The 21,551-nt window shown below is 44.6% G+C and overlaps 1 protein-coding gene and 1 long non-coding RNA gene across 2 annotated transcripts in view; one reads left to right on the top strand and one right to left on the bottom strand.

Annotated features, from left to right (window-relative positions):
* Positions 1-21,551, top strand: part of Dbx (homeobox protein Dbx) — a 95,651-nt gene that overhangs the window by 2,596 nt on the left and 71,504 nt on the right. The gene's annotated exons all lie outside the window — the stretch shown is intronic.
* On the bottom strand, positions 7,451-15,191 carry LOC126536519 (uncharacterized). The gene is made up of 3 exons (XR_007600680.3): positions 14,755-15,191; positions 13,539-13,629; positions 7,451-7,698 (listed from the first exon to the last, which is right to left on the bottom strand). It is a non-coding gene; the product is annotated as an uncharacterized lncRNA (long non-coding RNA).

Raw genomic sequence — 21,551 nt, 5'->3', positions numbered from 1 at the left:
GCGATTGTTTTCAGGCATTGATTGCCTGAAATACATGTGATTGTTTTCCAGGCATTTCGTGCACCCGCAACTCTCGTTCAATGGGACGTGTAAAGCGCAACACTACCGCGGCGCTACACATGCGTATATAATACTGCGACAAATTATGCATGATCTCCATCTGGCAGCCATTTCTAAGGCAAATTAGCGTTCCGGACTTTTCATTGATGTTGCTTCCTTGCTGGGCAACGCTCAGTGAGTGACAACGCTTGTTTTCTTTTCTTTTTTCGTATGCCGACACACTTATGATTGTATAATTGAAGGTCACTACGATATTGAGGTATCGAATGTAAAGGTCACGTCATGCAACCGAAGAATGAGAACGAACACGGTATGCAAGTGCGACACCACAGAGGTGCTTGCATGTATCTTATCGGACAAACCATCTTAGCAACCAAATCGCCAATATTGTGCTTCCGAAGGCTGTCGATATTCAGCCTCTTTTTCACCTCAATGGCGTAAATCAGCACAAGCGGTCTCTTCTTAAGCAACCGTGAACTTTGCGAGGTGTTTACCGCACTGCCATTTAGTACGATGTGGGCTGCTTCAGCTCATTGCATATACCTACGAAAAAAGAACTGTATTCTCTCGCGCTTTTCATTTTCGTCCTTTTATACCTCCTGTCCCTGTGTAGGGTAGTACACAAGACGGGCCTCCCCACCTTTCCTTTTGTCTCTGGCTATGATAACAACAACAACAACAATCAATCAATCAATCACTCATTTATTTACTGTGCCCAGGAACCACCCTGAGCTCTGAGTGCTGGCGCATGCGCATAATAATAATAATAATAATAATAATAATAATAATAATAATAATAATAATAATAATAATAATAATAATAATCGTTCTTCTTTAAATGCAGGTAAGCCTGTTTGTTCCTGTTTCATTTCTCTCAATAATAGTTAATGTCTATTTGAAAAAGACGATATGATGGCATATGCTTCGTAGCTGCCGTAGTCAATAATCCCACATGATAGTATATTTCAATATACGTGTACTTATTCTGGAATAAATGACAACTTGTAGTATTGCTCAATAGGTTTGTAGGCCATATTTCTTTGTTATGATGACATATAATCAATATTTCACGTTTATGAACTTTACGTCCTCTACGTGGATTTATCGTTGTATATTCCATGGTGGTCAAAGCTTCCACACATAAAACTGAATGTTACGTAATATTCATTATGTTTACTGATAAGACATGTGTTGCTGTGAGCTCAAGAGCAAATACATACCGTTATGACTCATAATTACGTGGTATATGCCAAAAAAGGGTGACAAGAAATTCTAATGTCAATTTGCAGCTACATGTTCGTTCGTAGGCTTTGTCCTTACACAAGTCAAAATTCTTGCGTAAAGGCTCCTGACACGTATCATTTGATGAGCATTCTGCACCTCTGTTGCGTCCTACCTCTGTGCCAATATTTTTTTTCCCTGTACATTATATGCTCGTAACACGCATTCCAGCCGAATACTTTTTCGATCACCATTTGTCCCCCTACGTACCCCTTCCCCCCGTGCAGGGTAGCCAACCGAAACGACCCCTGGGTAACCTCCCTACCTTTCTATGCATCATCTCTCTCTCTCTCTGTCTCGGTACGTCGTATCAAAAATGCCACTGTCAGAACCTGCACAGCATCTGCGTGGTATACTCCCCTCACATCATGGACCACTTTCAAGTCCTGCAGCATTATTCCATCTTAGCCGCAAAAGTTTGGCTCTTTCTCTCTATACGTCCAAGTATCTGGGTGGGATATGCTCAGTACGTGATTATGCTTGACGCTGCATGTACAGCTCAGTGCCTTCGCATATCTCTACGCAGAAACAACTTGTGCATCGGGGGCCTGAGTCATCCCCACTCACGTGACTCTCCAGCATCTTATTTCCTCTTAATCTGATGGTGCGCTCATCTTTTTCTCACTGTTCAGGGTGATGTCAGTGCTACTTGTGGTGATACTGTAGTTTGCCTTCTATGCATGACACCACTGTCATCGTCGTCTTCGTATTCATAGTAATTTTCTTCAGTCTAAGCCAGCAAGGAAACAAGGGCGTCTATAAGTGATTTTAATTTATTTTTTATCATCTTTTTTTTTACTAGTAGTCTCTGTACTGCGACATTACCACCGACTCTAATGCCTGCAAATTTTTCAAGCTCATGCTAAATCTGATTCTACGGGCCCGGTTACTTCTTTTCATCTTCAGATGTGTCAATAATGATTACTGTTACGTTATTATTATTACCAGAAGTAGTATCGTTATGTACGCTTGGGCGCCACAACGTTTTTCGTAATCACACTCTTTTCCATTTGCTGGCCGCCGGCGCAATAAGATGTCCAGCATCTTTATTGACCGAAATTAGCTCTTACGACCAGTTCTAACGTATAAGAGCTGTCTGTGAATACGGGATACGCGTCATCTTTCCTGCATGTATAAGCTAAACAAATGCTCGGGTTTTACGTACCAGAACCAGCATATGATTATGAGGCACGGCGTAGTGGAGGACTCCAGACTAATTTTGAACACCTGGGGGTTCTTTCAACGTACAACTAATGCGCGGTACATGGCCGCTCTTGCAATTCGCCCTCATCGAAATCTGGCTGACGTGGCCGGGATTTGATCCCGCACTCTCAGGCTTATAATAGTGCAACGTCAAAGCCACTATACGTATGTCATCACGCGGCTTAGCTGTAAGTTCTCTCGTGTCATACGTGTGCAGAACCTTATCGCCTCACGTTTCTTCTGCAAACTGTGCTTCTCTTCTATCTCTGAACTTTTCTCCGGTCCTTTCATTTACTCGTTGATCTGCCCTGTGACTTAGTTTGAGGCTATTGCCGCTCCGCTTGCACCGTTATTGGCGAGCCGCGCGGCTTCTGCAAATGTGGACTATACCGCACAATGGCTCAGAGGTAAGGACGTTCTGTTGCTGTTCGGGAGTTTACCGGTTGGATCGTACACCGCTTCCTGAGCGCAGCGGGGCACGCGTTCACAAAAATTTCGGTGCGCTTCAAGCGATTATACTGCTTAACTTAACTGCTTAACTGCTTAACACTTAACTCGGTGCCTCGTGGGAGTCAGTTGCAGTTTTTGGGCGTAAGAATCCACCGCTGCTTTCTGTATTATCGTCATCAGTTGATAACTGCAGAAAATGGAGCCACGCCACGTACAGGAGCGAGGCTGGTTATATTTGGTTGGCCAACTATATGTTGACATGATCGAGGGGTTGGCTTGCCTCGAATATACGACAACGATTTCAATGTATATGCGCAGTTGTGGCTGCTGGAACTTCGTACATCGTTGCCTTCGTTGTCCGGCTCTGACCGCTCATACGTGGCATACGTAGCACTATAAGTAGCCGACTACATACATACACAATACGTGGTACGTATATATCGCTGCACGCAGCAGACGAACCCAAGTACAGCGAACTTGGATAAAGTGTATTATTATCTATATCGTATAAAGGGAACTTACTGACCGGTAATAGGCGTAAAATAAACGCTCGCTCTGACTGGACGTTTGCATGTCGCTGATACAGGCGCTCTATATTTTATAGCAAGCTACGCGTGAGTGGCGTAATACTCTATACCTCCGCTATTTTTCGCTTACTGCTTTTTTTTTCTTCGTTTGTTTTGCTTTTGTTCTGTCGCACCACAAGCTTATTGTTGATGCTTTCGACAGCTGGGCCTACAATTTTCCCACGATAACATCGTTTATGAAGAAAAAGAAATTATAACGAACTGGACAGTGGATACGCTGGACAGTGGATACCAGTGCCAAAAATACTCTTGCATGCCACGAACGCTGCGTTCGAGGGAGTTGTTGTAGAGAGCTTTATGATATGATGCTCAAGCCACACCTAAGCTTTAGCTAGAAAGGGGGTAGATTGGGCTAGTCTGTTTTCCATACTGATAAGTGGTGCAGCGCGAAACAAGACGGAATGACGAGAAAGCGTCAGGGGACATTAGTAAACCCTTCGCGCTCTTTTGGGTTCTTTTCTCATTCTTTTCTATATGCACGTAGTGGTTTTCGGAACGCAAAGCTTGGACGTCCTAATCTAAAACTATCTATTCTTTTTACAGCGGAAGCATTTTTCGCGTAGGATGTGCTGTGCCGGTATACTGTGCCGGCATTCAGGGATGCTCTTGCGTATCGAGAACGCCTGCCTTATATTGACTCTGCGGCTGTTACCAGGTCTTCCGCGAAATGAGGAAACAGTGCAGTGCCGCTTACGTTTGGGCGTCGCATTCACCAATGCTTATCCATTTCTGATTGGAATGGCTGATAGCGCCGAGTGCAATGCCTGCGGTGTCGAGGGAATCATAGAACACCTACTGTGCTACTGCCCATCTTTTGAAAATGAAAGGCAAGACCTCTGCACAGCTCTCAATCAGCTAGATGGAAAGCCGTTCACCTTGAACAAGATCTTGGGACCATGGCCTCGCATATCGCAGCTACAAAAGGCCACAAAAGCGCTGCTGCGATATTTGAAAGCGACCGGATTGAGTCAGCGTCTGCGATCCGGACTGAGTGACCGACTGATATCTCCAGTGGACTTTCTCTTCCTTTAATCTTTCCGTCCCCCTTTCCCTTTCCCCAGTGTAGGGTAGCCAACCGGGCTCAGTCCTGGTTAACCTCCCTACCTTTCATTTATCATTTTCTCTCTCTGAGAAGCAGTACAAGGCAAAGAGAAAGTTTAGTGCCCACTGCGCGCAGTTCCGCTTTCGTCAAATGGGTTTCCTACTGGCGCCTTTTCTCCACTATATCAGTATAATATATCCGTATATTCAACGAATGCTTTACAAAACTTCTTTTCGGTTCTTTACAGGCGAGATTTGGTATATCGAATTGCCTTGTATATGTCGACTATTTTGATCCCTTAAGCTTGTTTGTTATAACAGTGTTCGATCGTACCACACAACACTCTATCAAAAACGGAGCAGCCGCATGAATGAAAGTTTAGAGGCCTCCTTCTCTGGCGCTTGTGTCGGCGATAGGAACCGTGCTTGGGGCTGTGCCAAGTGTTAGCGGCTGACGCTATGACGCGGAGAGAAACGCGGATCAACGACGCATCCATTCGCGTGGCTATCTTCAGCTGTATATAGCTCCCACTACAAGGTCGCATCAGTGTGAAGCAGGACATATAGCCGGACGTATACAGAGAAATCCACGCCTTTATATCCGTGCAAGTAGCAATCTGGCGTATTAAACTGCAGCTGTATATAACGAAATCTATTTGGAGTAGGATTCACGTCACAGTATACCTTATTGCATACACATTAGGTCGGACGCTGTGCATGCCTCACTTGAAGTTCCTATATATATGACAGCGTGCTATGAAGTTCTAGGGTCTGAATGCAATGGCTAGAAGTGGTCAGTGTGTCTTCAAGCCCATACTTTTGAAAGTGTTTAGCATAACTGTAATGTGCGACTTGTACATTTTTTCATCGCGCTCCTTGTGATAAGGAAGGAGTACAGTGCTCTCCAACTGGAAGAGCACGCAGTGAGTCGCATTTATTTCAACCTGCAAATCAAACTAACAACGGATGGAGTTTAGTAGGCAAGACGTATATATTAAACAGCGTATATATATTGACATGCTTGCTGAAGACAGCTTATCCGGGTAATGGCTGCGGGGTAATCGTTGGTTGGATTTTCATTTTCTTGCTTTGTTATTGCTGTTTAACATCATCTCACTGAAACAGTCCCGTTCGCCGTCCAATAATCCCACGTATGTTCCACCCTTCCACCATGTTATTCGTACATTCCTTTCAAAAATCATGTGGGCTTCATGTAGGTGCATAGTGGGCTTCGTTTCTTAATTGCACGGTAAACATACGGCTCTACTGCGGTCGGCTCACGGAACGCTTCTGTAAAGCGGCAAGACATTTCCATATTTGAGACAATCCAAACGTCAACGGCATAGAGACAGCGGCAAATCAAAACTGAACAAATTCAAATCACGACATCAAAAAATCACTGCGTTGTGCTAGAGGTATACGTTGATTATCAGCAATGTTTATTTAGAACGTTATGCGACGCATCGAGCTTTGCTAGAGAATATCATCGACTTCTATAGTTGCCGGCCACAAGTTCAGTGCTTTCATTTCCCACGTTAGCGTTGAATTGCAGCTTTCGAGCTTCGTTTGCCGCCGCCTACGCATGTCGTAGCCATCAACAGTATTTCCAGATTCCGCATTGACTTGGGCTTAACTTCGTCCCACGCATGTCTCGCACTGAGGCGATGGAGAAACCACTCGCTCGTCTTTGAGCTCGGAGTGACTCAGAGGCCTTTCAAGTGCGAGCGCACGCAAGTGTTCAGTGTGCAAGTACGCTCAAAACAACCTTTAGAGCCGCCGCAGTGTATACAGCGGTTACATGGCGTCATGCGGCTATGCCCGGTAGGTGTCACCGTTTAAATTCCCTGCCACAACGGCCGCATTCCGGTGTGATCCGCGTGCAGTGCTCAGTATACACCTGCACCCAGCGCTAGAGAAGCGAGTACTGGACGTATACCTTAAAGAAACTCCATGTTGTGAAAGATAAACCCACAGCCTCCCTTGCGGAGGGTCTTTATAGTGTCCCAGTTTTTCGCTGAGCCTTACACGCTACCAATCGAATAAATCAATCTGAAGTGCAGGCAGTAAGGAGCAATCTGCAGCAAGCCACACAAATGAAGTTTCTGCGCTCATCAATTGTGTTGATTATTAGGTTCCAGGCATCACAAATGAGGCGCGCTTATACGTACGTACGCCGTGGAGCGCAAACAAACAGGAAAAAAAAAAAAAGAAACGTAGTCAACTGGCGGTGTCCAGTGTACTTGTTACACCATATAAACACGCATTCATGGAACTGCATATCTCGGTATATCAATGAAAACGTCAATACTCGACAACGGCGTCATTAATTTCCTCGGTAATTTATACGAGCCCACACTGTAAAATAATTTACACCCCTAAGGGTTTTTTTGAGTGTCTATAACTAACCCCCTAGCACCCTAGAAAAAGCTGGGTTTTATAGGCAATTACACCCTTATGATGGTTATTCTATATTCCAATAACACCCTATCCCTTGAGGGTGTTTTGAACAACATATTACCCTTCGACCCATGGGGTGTAAGGGTGTGATCAGGAATATATTACCCCTTCACCTATCGGGTGTAATAAGCAATATAATAGCCCTTGCTATAAGGGTGTTGAAGTATGACATGTTGAAGCGGGTACACATGCACTTCATTGTATGTTTCGTAAGTCTACAGTCAGGCTAGCACACAAAAATGTTATGTACGGTGTGCATACAATACGTAATGTGTTTCCAAATGCATGGCATAGCAACTTTGAGAGAAAACGCATAATCACGTGTGAGTGTTCTGCGTGAAATGGTCCCATTTACCACAGATACAGGAAGAGTGACTGCATGGAGGGTCATTTATTCTAGCCACCTGTACAATATTTATAGCTTGCACTATGCCTTGTAAGTGGTGACAAGTCTTGTGGTCGTTCTACACTGAAGAACAGTCTTATTCAAACCAATGTTCCAGGGCACAGGCGAGGCTGGTGATGCCTTTGTGTAGCTCCATTCCAATGTCCTATGGCGAGCCATCATAGATGAAGCCATTTATTCACTGATCGCTGTAGCCATCTGCTTGTTTTCTACCTGCAAAATGATTTGTTGCAATTTAATGTCAGGAAAAGTACACGAAACATGACAAGCAGCGCTTCCCTGCATCATTCACTTTAATATTTCAAGATCACATGAAAACCAGGATAAAGAAAACAAGCACAGATAGTGCTTACTTCCAAGAAATCGTTATTTCGAAAGAATAAGGCATTTATTCTGCCACATCATGAATGTAGGAGAGACAGGCTACACAATTATATGGGGGCAATTCAGAAATTATTGCCTCCAAGCCCACTACTTTGCCAATATTACTGCAAACATTTTGAACTCTTCATCATTGATGGACTTATGTTTATGCTATCGAATGTCGCCTCATCTTCTCGTTCCAGAGTAATCGAGCAATTCATGGCATCGAGTGGTGACGTCCAATTGAAACAGCAGGCTGTAATTGAATTTCTGACTGTGGAAGGTTGTGCGCATATCAACATTCATCGCCATCTGACTGCAGTTTATGGGGATGCCTGTGTTGACGTCAGCACTGTGCAGAGGTGGGCAAGGACTGTGAAAGACCAAAATCCTGCCACATTAAATCTCCAGGATCAGCACCGAAATGGATGGCCCACAATGTCTTCTGATGAGGGTCATGAACATCAGGCAGATAAGTTGACTCGGGGCAATTGCAGGATCAAGTGACACCAGATTGCAACAACACTCGCCATTTCCATTGGCTCAGTGAACCACATCATTAAAGACCTGCGTTACAAGAAGACTTGCGCTTGTTGGGTGCCACGGCAACTGACGACTGACATGAACAAGTTGAAGCATAGCCAACAAGTTCAAACCTTCTTGTAACCCAGGAGGTTCTTAATTATGTGGTTCACTGAACCAATAGAAATGGCGAGTGTTGTTGCAATCTGGTGTTGCTTGATCTTGCGATTGACTCGATTCAACTCGTCTGCCTGATGTTGATGATCCTCATCAGAAACCGTTGTGGGCTGTCCAGTTCGGTGCTGATCCTGGACGTTTGATGCGGCTGGATTTTGATGTTTCACAGTCCTTGCCCACCTCCGCACAATGCTGACTTCCAACACAGGCATCCCCGTAAACTGCTTTCAGACGGCAATCAATGTTGAAGGGCGTAGAACCTTCAGCAGTGAGAAATTCAATTACAGCCCGCTGTTTCAAACGGACATCACCACTGGATGTCATGCATTGATCGATTACTTTGGAACGTGAAGAGATAGGAAGATGGGGCAAGTGACATTGTATAGCTTAAACATCAGTGCATTAATGATAAAGAGCCAAAATATTTGCAGTACTACAGTTTGCAGTAGCGTGTTTGGAGGCATTACTTCCTTAACCGCCCTCATATTGCAGCAATAACGCTGGGCAGTTTGTTTTCGTGTGTGACATCTGACCCAAAACTACCATTTAGAATGTGCACAAATAAAGATGCTCGTGTTGAGCCCAATAAATTGCTTACAAATATATCAATCCTTTCTTATGCAGTAAGTTTACAATGAGAAGCCACATCATCTCACTGCTACTTTTCGCTACAAGCAAGTTATATTGAAAATAAGGTGCAGCCATATGCTTCGCTATGCATCGCAGGGTAACCATCAAGAGGTACTTTGACATTAATACCTTGTTCCCAAAACCAATAGTTTAAATGCCAACCATTATTTCACAGGAGGTGGTGGCCACAAGTCAAAAACAAATTCGCAAAGTTTACGTGCCAAAACAATGACCTTACATTCATCGGTTAATATAACACAAGGCATTGTTGTTTTGCCTGCCTCCTCAGGAATATACATTGTTAATAGGAGTAGAAATCAGGATTTTCACAGAAGCTTGCTCCTTTAACAAGGGGCACAAACGATGCTGTTCTTCAGATTTCCCAGGCAAACAATGCAAGCATCACTATACTAAGAATCACTAAGCTGACCTTTATGTTTTTCTTAATCTATGACCTACACAGTGGCTGGTAACAACCCCTCTCTCAGAACTATTTGGCATCTCTACTAGAAGCCCTACCTACACCTTTTAACATCATCTGAGACATCTCCACTAAGCAAGCACAAAATCCTGCTGGTATTTTTATTACAGAGGTTTTCACTAAAGATCTTCCAAGCAAGACTCTTTAGCATCTAATCATTTAGATGCTTTGAACTGGAACAACACAGTGAATGCATCATGCTTAACAGAAGTTTAGCTATTTTAATCAAAGCACAGTTAAAGCCTTTTATGTATGAAGTTTGTCACCTGCTTTCACTTAATCTTGCTGGTTATCTGATTGTGAGTTACACTAAGATCAAACATTCTAATGGCCAACATCTTTCATCTGTGAAGCGCAGAAAACTTTAGTGCACTTGTCAGTGTTGTTACGGCATTCTTAAATGTGATGATTAGGCTGCTGGCTGTTTAGCACTGTAGTAGCATTGTACAGCGTGATCATTTTTAAGTTTTATGGAATTTTTAAAAATTTCCTGTGGCAGATGGCATAATTCTGGTCCTTGAGCTAGATTATTTGAAGAGGTGGACATCACTAGCATGAGAAATCGAAACACATGTTCGACTAATTAAAAAAAATTCACTATTAACTTCGTAACTAATTATTTCACAGCGCATATTGCAATTTACTAATTGTAGCCAGTGAGCTTGGAAGACGTGTGCACTTGAACTTCCAGGATGACACCAGTTTAGGAATATTTCCCTAATAAAGAACACTACACAAGGATGTTCCAGTTACTTTTGTGCATCAGTGCGTAAAAGCACATTTTGTTAAAAAAAGTGGAACAACAGCGCATTTTTACGGCAAGTTTGATGGTGCATATCTCCAAACTGGCATCATTCTGGAAATCAATTCCAAGTGGATGCATCTTGTAATCTCACTGGCTATGATTCGTAAATTACAATATGTGCCTCATATATGTGGTGGCACTGGAAAACATTCCCAGAGTTCTACTAGGAAACATAAATACCGAAGAAAGTGGATGGGGAAAAGGCGCCTGTAGTAGTTCAATTGGTAAAGCATGGCACGCGTAATGCGAAGACGTGGGTTCGTTCCCCACCTGTGGCAAGTTGTTGTTTCATCCACTTTCACTTTCATTAATTTATTATTTCTTTATTTCATTTATTAATCACAAGTAATTTACCCTAACTTGTCCTTGGTGTTAGTGTTTGCTGGCTTCTTATGATAAGAATAATAAACATCGGCGCCTCGGTTAAGCCACTTTCTTTGTGTTCATATGTGCCACTAAGTAATTAATTGAAAAGATAATTGATTTTCGTTAATTAGTTGAACATGTGTTTCGATTTCTCGTGCAAGATATATCTGCCTGTTTGAATATTCCTGCTGAAGGACTAGAATTATGCTATATGCAACAGGTTATATTTAAAAATTCCACGAAACTTAAAATCATCACCCTGTATAAAGACAATGAATTTTAAAACAAGCTTTAGTGAACCTTATTGAATCAGCAAATGGCCAGTGTAGTTTAACTAGCCTGATTATCCTGGAAATCTTTTGTACTTTATATAAGCATAGAGCATTTCACTTACACATCAAGGGATGCGAAATTTTCTTGAAATCAGCCCTTTCTTTTTAACAGCTAGCATCCCTGCCAGTTTGGTTAGACATAATGTTGCATGACTTCAATAGTACTGCAAAATCAGATTTTCTTTCTGCTCCCAGTGTCTAGTGATGTATCTTTACCAGTGTTTTTAGCAGCTGAGATAACTAATGTTCATCCAGGTAAATATCAGAAAACATTGCGATAACTGCCAAGTAAATGCAATCGTGCGTCTTGTTTACAATACAGCATGTGCTCTACCTCCTGCCAGGTTTGTTCTCCATATCAGGCCAGCATGCAACTTGTACAAGAGGCACCTTTCGCATGCATGAAGACATCTTATGAGGTTATGGTTGTGTCAAAACATGACATCAACCATAATGCCTTAAACTATTATATGAAACACTGGTAGAAAGATAGAAAAGGCACCAATCTTGAATTTATCACATTCGGTTTACAGTACCATAGTAGAAATGGCTCAACTAGTACAGATACGCAAACGGGCTAGTTGGTATTGGTCGATGACGTTCGACAATGTGAACTCGACAAAGGATGGAGAAAGAGGCGATGTCTCCATTTCTCGCCACTTTCGACGTCCTTTGTACAAGTCCGCACTGTTGAACATCATGGGTCAACTAGTACAGCCTGAAAAAAATGTCATGAAAGAAAACTTGGCTCTCAACCTCGATAATTCTGCCTGTCAGGTATTATGGTTTCTTCAGAACTTATTTCTTTATACAAAGTCATACCGATCAAGTAAAGCTTACTGAAATAAATGAAGAACAACATCAACACCTCTCAAGGCACATGCATCAAAGGAGTTAGAGCATCATACACATTACCTTTAAGTGCAAAAGTATTCTTTTTCTTAGGCAAACTGCATATCTAGTTTCTTAAAGCCTATATATTCATTTGTCACAGCTATGGGAAAATCACAAGGTGGAAAAAGATGTGTTGGTGCAATTTCAACATTTATGTACAACAACAAAAGGTAAAGCACAGGAAGTCTCACTGCTCCTTTGTCTAAATGACACTCAATTTCATTTGTCATGTCCACTCCCATCCTGATGGCAGCAGAAACAGGAAGAGAGCAGCGTGGTTCAGAAAGCCGACGAAGGAGCTGATATCCTAGCTGACATAACGAGTAAAGAAGGGAGCTGGTCAGGCCATGTAGTGCAGACTTGAGACATCATTAACTAGCGCGAAAAAAACAACGGACGACAGCTAGAAGCACACACGACAGAGCTCTAGGCTTCAACTGAAATTTTGGCTACACAGAAACATAGGATTCAGGGGATGCGACCTCGACGGATGGAAGCAACATTCATCTTTCCCTTTCCCTGTCTGACAAAGGAGGTATCGGAGCAAATTGATGGATAGGTTCATTTCGAGATACAAACACTCTTTTCGGTGAGAGCCAGGGAAGGGGTGCTTACACACCTATCACCCACTTTTTCGTGCAAAGTGCTTCGAATATTTTCATGTCGACCTTCCTCTAGAGCCGCATGGGCAGATGAGCGCTTTGAAACTGCTAAGTGCATGAGCACCTACAGCAATGATTGGCAATATGGCCACCAGCCACTGACAGCTGCCCTATCTTGGTTCCCCGAAGCAGTCTTTTAAACACCGACCTGTTTGACTTGAGGGAACATAGGGCTGCTTTCAGTGCCTTAGTGGCTACCTGGCCAATTATCGCCATACGTGCTCATGCACCGAGCAGTTTCAAAGCAATCGTGCGCTCAGGCAGCTCCAGAAGCAGGTTCATAGGGAAATATACGAACCACTTTGCATAAACAAAGTGGGGAACAGGTGTGTGAGCAGCCGTCCCTGGCTCTTACCAAGAGTGTTCGTATGTGAAATTAACCTGTTCATCAATTTGTTCCGATAGCTCCTGTGTTGTTTCCATCGGTCGACATTCTGTGTATCCCATGTTTCTGTGCAGCAAAAATTTCAGTTGAAGTCTAGAGTTCTGTCTTATGTGCTTCTTGATGTTGTCGTCTTTTTCACGCTAGTTATTGATGTTTCAAGTCTGCAATGAGCACCAACTAGCCCAAGTGCCTTCTTCAACCATGTAATGCATGGGGCAGATAACTGGTGGCACATTCGAGTTACAGAACGGATGCCAAGGGAAGAGAAGGGTAGACAAGGACGGTAGAGAATTAGACTGTATGATGAAGTCAGGAAATTTGCAGGCTTCACTTCGAATCAGCCAGCGCAAGGCAGAGGTAATTGGAGCTCACTGGGAGAGGTCTTCATCCTCCAGTGGAAAAAATATGTGGGCCAATTGTGATGAAAAAAGTATACCTGTCGGCTCAGACACCTTCACTGTCTTTTGAGCAATGTGTAGGCCCAAGACAATCAGCCGGTTCCCATGCAATTGCTTCATGCTGACTAACTGCATGGGCAGAAGAAAACAACTCACCATTAATACCACCCGAGATTGACCACTTAATAAGAGAACCTCTCAAAACTGCAAACACAATTAAGCATTTACCCGCTTAATACATACATATATACAAGCCAAGAATAGTTACAATAACCATACGCTTTATAACTAGATATTAGAATAAGGCAGTGAAACGTAGAATAGCCGTAGGATGTTCAGTGCAGTTCATTTCAGAAATACTGTCGACCACTGACAGGGCGCCTTAGGCAGGGTTCAGTCGTACAACAAGAAAACAAATAGTAGTAGTAATAAGCATGCGTGCGTGAAACCAAAAAACGAGTTCAAGGTCAAGAAAAAAAATGATTAGGCTCGGTGTACTTATTTACACAAAGATAAATTCATAAACAAATAGCGCAACCACGCGTTCATCCGCAACGGCACGAAAGCTTCTAGAACAAACGAGTACAACTGAAAACGAAGGATAGCCACATAGCCGGGATGGTTGTGGTTTTTTTGTATTAGTTCTAGCGATGAAAGCACAAGCATTGCAAGCTACCTGCGTCATTACCTACCACGTGACCTGGGACAAAAAATTAAAAATAAAAACAAAACGAGTGCAAGTACACAAGCGACATTTAATACGGTTGTCACACTGCACACCTTTGGCCGCGATCGATCCTGACTGGGATCGAATTTCTGATGACGTTTGCCTTCCTTGCTGAATCTGCGGACGGTAGCCAATCGCCGCCGAAAATTTCGATCCAGAACAGGCTCAATCGTGATCGAAAGTGGCCGTGTGAAACCGGTATAAGTATGCGCCCATCTTTAGCAACAGAATGAATTAGCCAAACCAAAGTATTATTTACCTGCCTGCGCCGTATACTGACGCGTAGCAGTACTTAATTCTCTACAACTCTATGTGCTGTCACAATTAGTTGAGGACACACGAACAATGAAACATCCTAAATATTTTCATTTCTTTTTCACGTTCGGTACCCGTAGGCTCCGCCTGAAGTACACATACTACACTCGCATCCAACACACCTTGTGCTGTCCTTTAAAGAAATTACGCGAAAATTCCTACCACAATGACGCACCATAAAAACGCGATGCTGAATGTGACCACGTACGTACCTTTTATATGAGCCGTCCATCCGCCTTGCAAAAGGCCCTCGATTTGAAGGCGGAGCGCTGTCACGATGTGTACACTCCGGGCACGCCATTTCGTTTACGTAGTGGATGGACGAAGTTGACGATGGATTCCGCCGAAAAAAAAAGTCCACTTCATCACTGGTCAGGCCGAATGGAAGATGTTTTCTCGTTGGCCACGAATGACGGCCGTCGTAGGCATAGTAAACACACTGTCACAAAGAAACACCGATGTCGCAGGCCGCTACTGCCTTTCTTTCTCACGCATAATCGCGTCGCCTTCAGTCCGGATGCTCCCTTCGCGTCGATGAGCACAAAAGTACACGAAAACAACGAGGTGGTGGAACCTAAACGTAGCGAAAAACAATCTAATTACTCACAACTTCAAGACTGTCACGGAGAACACACACGTGCACCCGGCGGCCCGCCGCGAGACTCAGCAGCGATCGCGGCGACACCCGTCGGTGGAAGTTATTTCAATTTCGGTTTCGTTTTCAAGGCACAAATACATATATTCTTTTAAACTACGTGTGTATATTACTTTCGAGGCTATTTATTTTACGCTGCCTCTAAGCAATTATTATTATTATTATTATTATTATTATTATTATTATTATTATTATTATTATTATTATTATTATTATTATTATTATTATTATTATTATAAACGACAGAGGCAGATCCCACGCACTGTGGGAATCCACATAAGCGCAGCTTGCTGTTCTATTTGCGTTCACTGACGATATTTGGCGATGATGTTGACGGCCTACCACAGTCGTGATGTGATGTTGAATGTTATAATACAGAAAGACGTGCTTGCTCGAGGCGCTGTTGCACGCCATTTTTCGTAGCTTACGTGAAAGTTAACGCTCTAATACCCTTACACGAGCGCATCGCAACGGGGCTGAAGCGTTGATTTGCCGAACAGCCGTTTGCGTGTTGTCGTCTTGACGCTGCGGTGCTTTAGTGCGGCTTTGCGTCTCTGCATGCCCTGAGTCAGTGATCCACGTGCACAAAACTGCGCGGTGCTTACTTTTTAGAAATAGCAGAAACGTGCCCTTTTATACCTTGAAGTAAAATTATTACTGTTTGCCCGCAACTGTTGCCATGTTTAGTAGTAGTGTTCCTTTTATTGAGGAGACCCCAAACGAAGCATGCTTTGTGTTTGTAGAGTGTGAGACCGGGCTAGTTGGTATTCCATGCTGAAGTGACTAGCGCTGGAGTGGATACCGGGCACAAAAGGGCGACCACGGTGACAGCGCCCTTACCTTCTCCGGCGATCATCCCATGTATGCGAGCTGCCACGTGCGAAAAGTGGCGTTATTTACCCAGTTCGTCTGGGTGTTGGCTTTAAACATTCTCTTGTCTCGTCGTTAGTCTTCCAGATGGCATTGTGTCGATGACCAGGGTGTTTCAGTGGGCATTATGACGGCCAAAGGGGTCCAGAGAGTATTGTAGCGATGCCCACGAAGTTCTCGCTAAAAGGGCTCGCACACGCCTTCCCTGAGTCCCTCTCATGTACATTATGCACGCTCTGAAACCACCCACCGCCGCGACTGGCAAGGCAGTGACAGCAGCAGCAGCAGAATTGGAAATTAAAAGGGAGGAGGCATAGAAAGCTTCGCTTTAATATCTAGCAGAACGCCTCTGTGGACACTGTAACCTGTCATCCAGAGCTCTGGTGTTTTGCCAGAGTTCAATTTCATTCTACAAAGTATGTGCACCTGTCCTACCCTTCTCGCGAGGGAAGACGGGCGAGTCTCGCGCAGGTCTGCATATGCCAAGACATCTCGAACGTACTTTGCAGGTGGGCAATCGCGCGCACACTTGAAAAATGCCTCGCCACTGTACCGTGAACAAAGATGGGTCTGCAAATGGCCCGCCAATTTCTGGAATCTCATTCTATCTATAATGATTGGCTTAATGTCCTATCCATGCAGGCAATAATACTGTCTCCAATTTGGGAGGGGAAATATTTGAGTAAATAGCGCTGTTAGCCGGTGTGGCAAATACTGTATGCATCGCAAATTGTACGTTGGTTCTCTATGCTTTCTCACATTTCCCTCCCTTTCTTTTTCAGCACTCTGTTCTGGCAGCTGTTTGTAAGCCAGTAGAACTTTCCTTTCCTATACAACTACAAACTGTTGTAATCGCACCGCTGGCACGAGTTGTTGGAACCTCAGTGCTGACGCCCGTTATTGCAAATGGGTCGCAAGCCCCAAGGGTAGCGTTGGCCTGGCGGCCTGGGGCACTGGAAGCATCCGAAGGTCCCGGCAAAGCATGAGTCGACTGGGAACAGAACAACTTGTTTATTCTAGCATCGCAAAAGAGCGGCCGGTCAGGTCGACCGAAGTGGAGAGACGGGAGAGCACGTAACTCAACGGATGAAATCGGAGCCTCTCTCGGCGTCCGGGGGGCAGCTGCTTTCATAGTCTCGCAGCTGAGGGCAAGGAGGAACGTCTCGTCAGATGCGCACGTGACTGGGCACGGACACGCTGAGAGACAGGTTGAGACGAGTGTAGTGACGCATCCGACAACCCGGCGCCGATCAGACCTCCTCGCTTCACACTTGGGGAGCTCCTCTCCCCGGCTGCCGCACTTTGACAAGCGTGGGCACACACACACACACGCACACACGAAGACACGTGGCACTGAAACACGCCTGGACGCGCTTGGCGGGGAGGCTTTGCGGCAGCTCCGAACGGGCCAAAATGTCCGCCGCTTTGAACGAAGCCCCGGCGTCCGTTGCATCCGCGCCGGCTATACCGCGCGCCGTAGGCGAAACGTAACAAAACTTAATAGTTTCTTTTTGTACAGCCAGCTTCGCAAATTGACGCAGACGCGAAGCCATGAGCGTTTTGCACGGCTCTTTCTGTAGAGGCTGCTTGATCAAAGCATTGTGGTGGGTGAGAAGGCTCAAGTTTGCCTACGAAGCTACCTTGTTTTTAAACGTCAGAGGAGCAGAACGAATTGGGGTTATTGATTCCGCGAAAGAATCTCAGGTGGGGTCAAATCTTCCCGAATTGGCGTATCTTTTGTCCGAGTATGGTTCGTCGCCCCCTTTTCTGCCTGTTTCGTTGTGCTTGAAAGAAACCTAGACGACCGCATTGCTTTGGAGCAATTGTGGCGCGTCCAGCTGCATGCTGTCACGTGGCCTGGTCATTTTGCTGGATTGCTGGCGTCCCACAAGCAAGAGCAGCACTTGTTCTGCCTTGCTGAAAACGTCTTGAATATTTTTCTTTTTGGTTAAATATTCAATGCTAGAAAAAGTATGTGCGCGCTTTTGGATCCCGCGGAATTTGTGCGTGACGACATTTGAGAACTGTGCGCCACCTAGCCCACTATGACATAATAGTAGTGCTTCAGCAACAGGTTTTTCGCAGGACATATTTAAAATAGCTCATCAAAACAGACAGTGAAACGGTGGGGAACCCTCTTCAGGCGTTTTGTCGGCATTGAAAGCCCGGCATGTCTCGGGGGGAAGTGGTTGGGGTAGGGGACGGCCCGCTTCTGGATCCGCCACTGGTTTGTAGTGCCGTGGGACACGCTGTCTCTTTGTACAACTGTATGTTTGTGAAAGTAATAAAAATAAACAAAAACACCCTTGCACCCATCCCCAATATTCTTAGTCAGTGCACCCTTTTGGTGGGTAAAAGGGTGTTATGACATCTAGAACTGCCCTACGCTTCGCAAGAAGTCGTGCTGATGGGATATTTCTAGAATGAAAACACCCTTCAAGGGTGTTATGACTCGCAATTCTCACCATCAAGGGTGTAAATTATTTTACTGTGCACGCCTCGCCACGGCCTCGAGCAACGTCCCGGTTCGGTGCACGCTTCCAAGCGGCTCGCACGCCCATAGCACACCTCAGCCTCGCCACTAGCCACATGTTCGGTTCGAAACCTCAGGGCATTTTGTGTGCAAGGACGCTTCGTTGTGTTTTTTTTTTTTTTTTTTTCTTGCTCCTGATTATTTTTTTTTCACAGGGTGTGGTTGTCGCAGATATGGGATCTTACATTTATTGTCATTAGCCTAATGAACCAAGCACACTTCTTTTTCTCGCGCCGACATAATGCGACACTGTAAGAGGTACGCTTGCAGAAGTACCCGGAACTACATGATACATGAAAAGTATATAGTCGCGCTTTCTTTTTTTTTTCCTTTTTCCGAGAGGGCAGTCAGCTTGGTAGAAGTGGCAGTCATAATTTATCTGTTGTTATATGCAGTAGGAGCTATCTTTCTTAATGCTGCTGAGTGTATTGGTGAAATCATAGTTTTCTCATCTGGCAGTCCTTGACGCCGCCTGGCTACAACAGCTACACGTATAGTCAAGCCAAGTGGACATGCCACTTTGCGTTTTGCGCTTCACATTGCCTAGTTTTGCGCATAGTTCGAGCGGGTACGTGAGCCCATCCAATGACAAAGGAACTTCAACATTTGGCAGGTATAGTCAAATGAAGACAGGACCTTAACGTAGTCCTTGCCGTGTTGTCCGCCAACGCTGGGTCGCGGTTATTACGACGGAGTAAGACAGACATTGGCGTTCTCGAGGTACTATCAATGCGAGTGAAGCACTGTGAGCAGTGTGGAATTTTTCTCGTTACATATGATTGAGCCCGAAAGCGCCGAAAGCGTTCATGCGTTTGAACTGGACAGTTCTCCCTTTTCTATTTACTTGTTCAACCTCGCGCTTCGTTGGATTACGTCGTCCAGTATTTGTTTTTGTTTTCGTTTCTTTTTTGTTTGTGCTACAATTATTACTTCTTTCCGTCACTTCGTCTAATTCACGTCCAGTGTAGCGCCTTATGTAACAGGGAAATGGAGCTGCAGGAATCAGATGCTTCCCTCTCGCCCAGCAAACCTATATATGCCGATAGACAAGACTGTCCAATCGGCTGAAGCAGGCGTCAAATCAGTGTCTTGCCGGAGCGAGCTTCGTAGCGCAGCACGTATAGGTGGTGGTAAGATTGAGTGCTATAGCAGCCGCGCAACACAGCGCCTGTGACCTTTTGCAACGCCCACAGCACCGCGAGTATTCGACGCGGCAATGTGCCCTATGGCGCTTTTTTTTTCTTTTTTTTTTCTCAAGCTGCAGACAACGAATTGACACACTTCGGCGATGCAATCGCCGCCGGGTTTCGCGATGCCGGCGTGCATGGTTCAACTGGCCGACGGGCAGAGTTCGTTCTCGCGCGCGAGTTGTTCTATTCCTTCTTTTTTTCATTTTCACTCTATTTGAATGAAACGTTTAGTGGAGAAAGAAAGCGGAGAAAGCACATTTCAAAGACGCGACGAAAGGAGGAGGCGAGCTGTGGAAGGGAGCACTGTTATAGGCGGAACGCACCAGGACCTTATACTGTATACAGAGGGATTTCTTTTTTTTTTTTTACACAACACAGATTTTTTTTATGAAGAAGCTATGACCCTGAGACACATATCGTCTTCGCATGTAACACTTTTCGGTGGCTTAAGTTACTCTGAAGATGCTAATTAACAAGAATTTATTAATTATATTTTTTATTGGCGCCTCAGAAGCGATTGTTTAAATGGCGAAATGGAAGGTAGTCCCATCTTATTGCACCGTAAATTCTTAAACGTTCGGGAAATCACACCTAATTAGTGATATTTATCATCGCATTTCGGCGGTAAATCCAGGCAATGACGAAATCGAGAGCCTGGGGAGCGCAGAAAACGCGGTCCCGGTATCGCACCCGACCGAAACGCCCCTTGACGACAAGCGCGAGGAAGTTTGAAACCGAACGCCGCGGGCGAGTCGCGGCACCTATACTGACACGGCACGCTTTGCCTGGCAAGCATGCACCGCTGTGCGGGAAGTCAGGATTTGCCGCGGCATGCGATCATCCAAACTTCGCCCCACACTACTTTACGGGGCGTTGCCGTCTGACGCGAAGCGGCACGAGCTCGGTCTCGATATTGCCTGCATTTGGCCTTCAATTTCGATCACGAACGTCTCATATCACGCGCGATTTTCTTGGATTTAAAAAAGAAACACATTGGTATGCCATAAATCGTGACTCCGTACAAGCTTTCCATTTAAGCAACTGCCTGCAAATTAATAATAAATTGGTTAATTAACAATATTTTTAATTCGTCGTTTCAGAGTAACTTAACGTTAAAGTATTTCCGCCTCGTCGCAAAGCTTGTGTGAGAAAAGGGCCGGTGTCTCACGGTCATAGCTTGTTTTATGAAAAATCTCTATAGTCTAAAAAGAAAGGACAACCCGTACACAGGGTGATCACGTTTAAGTTTTAGGGCAGCTTTAAAGATCGCTTGTGGCAGGTAGCATTTTTCTTGTCCGTGAGCTGGATTCTTCGAAGAGGCGGACATTATTAGCACGAGAACTCGAAACAGATATTCAACTAATTAACGAAAATTCGCTAATTAGCTTCTCAGGTAATTACATTAACGCACATAGAGGAATTTACGAATTGTAGCCATTCAGCTTGTAAGGCGTATCCAGTTGAACTTCAAGGATGCCAGCAATTTCGAGATATACTTTCCCAAAGTGTGGAACGAAATACATGAGCGTTCCAGTTACTCTTTGTTACGTATACTGTGTCTGGCACCGTCCGTGAAAGGAATGCGCATCGGTTGGTGGCAAAAGACAGACTCAGTATATTTTTCTACAAAGGACGCAGGCTAAAGCCCCATGTGTTTGACGTAGCAAACTCTCGCTCCCTGTCCGGTGGCCGAGATGCTAGGGGCAGTGGAGGATTCTAGGAACTCGACTTTGGCTGCGTGTCGCTTCCTGTTTCTGCCAC

Source organism: Dermacentor andersoni, chromosome 4 (genome assembly GCF_023375885.2).
Source record: "Dermacentor andersoni chromosome 4, qqDerAnde1_hic_scaffold, whole genome shotgun sequence".
NCBI classification, from domain to species: Eukaryota; Metazoa; Arthropoda; class Arachnida; order Ixodida; family Ixodidae; genus Dermacentor; species Dermacentor andersoni.
The sequence above is the reverse complement of the archived record's forward strand: the minus strand, read 5'-3'. Positions and strand labels throughout refer to the sequence as shown.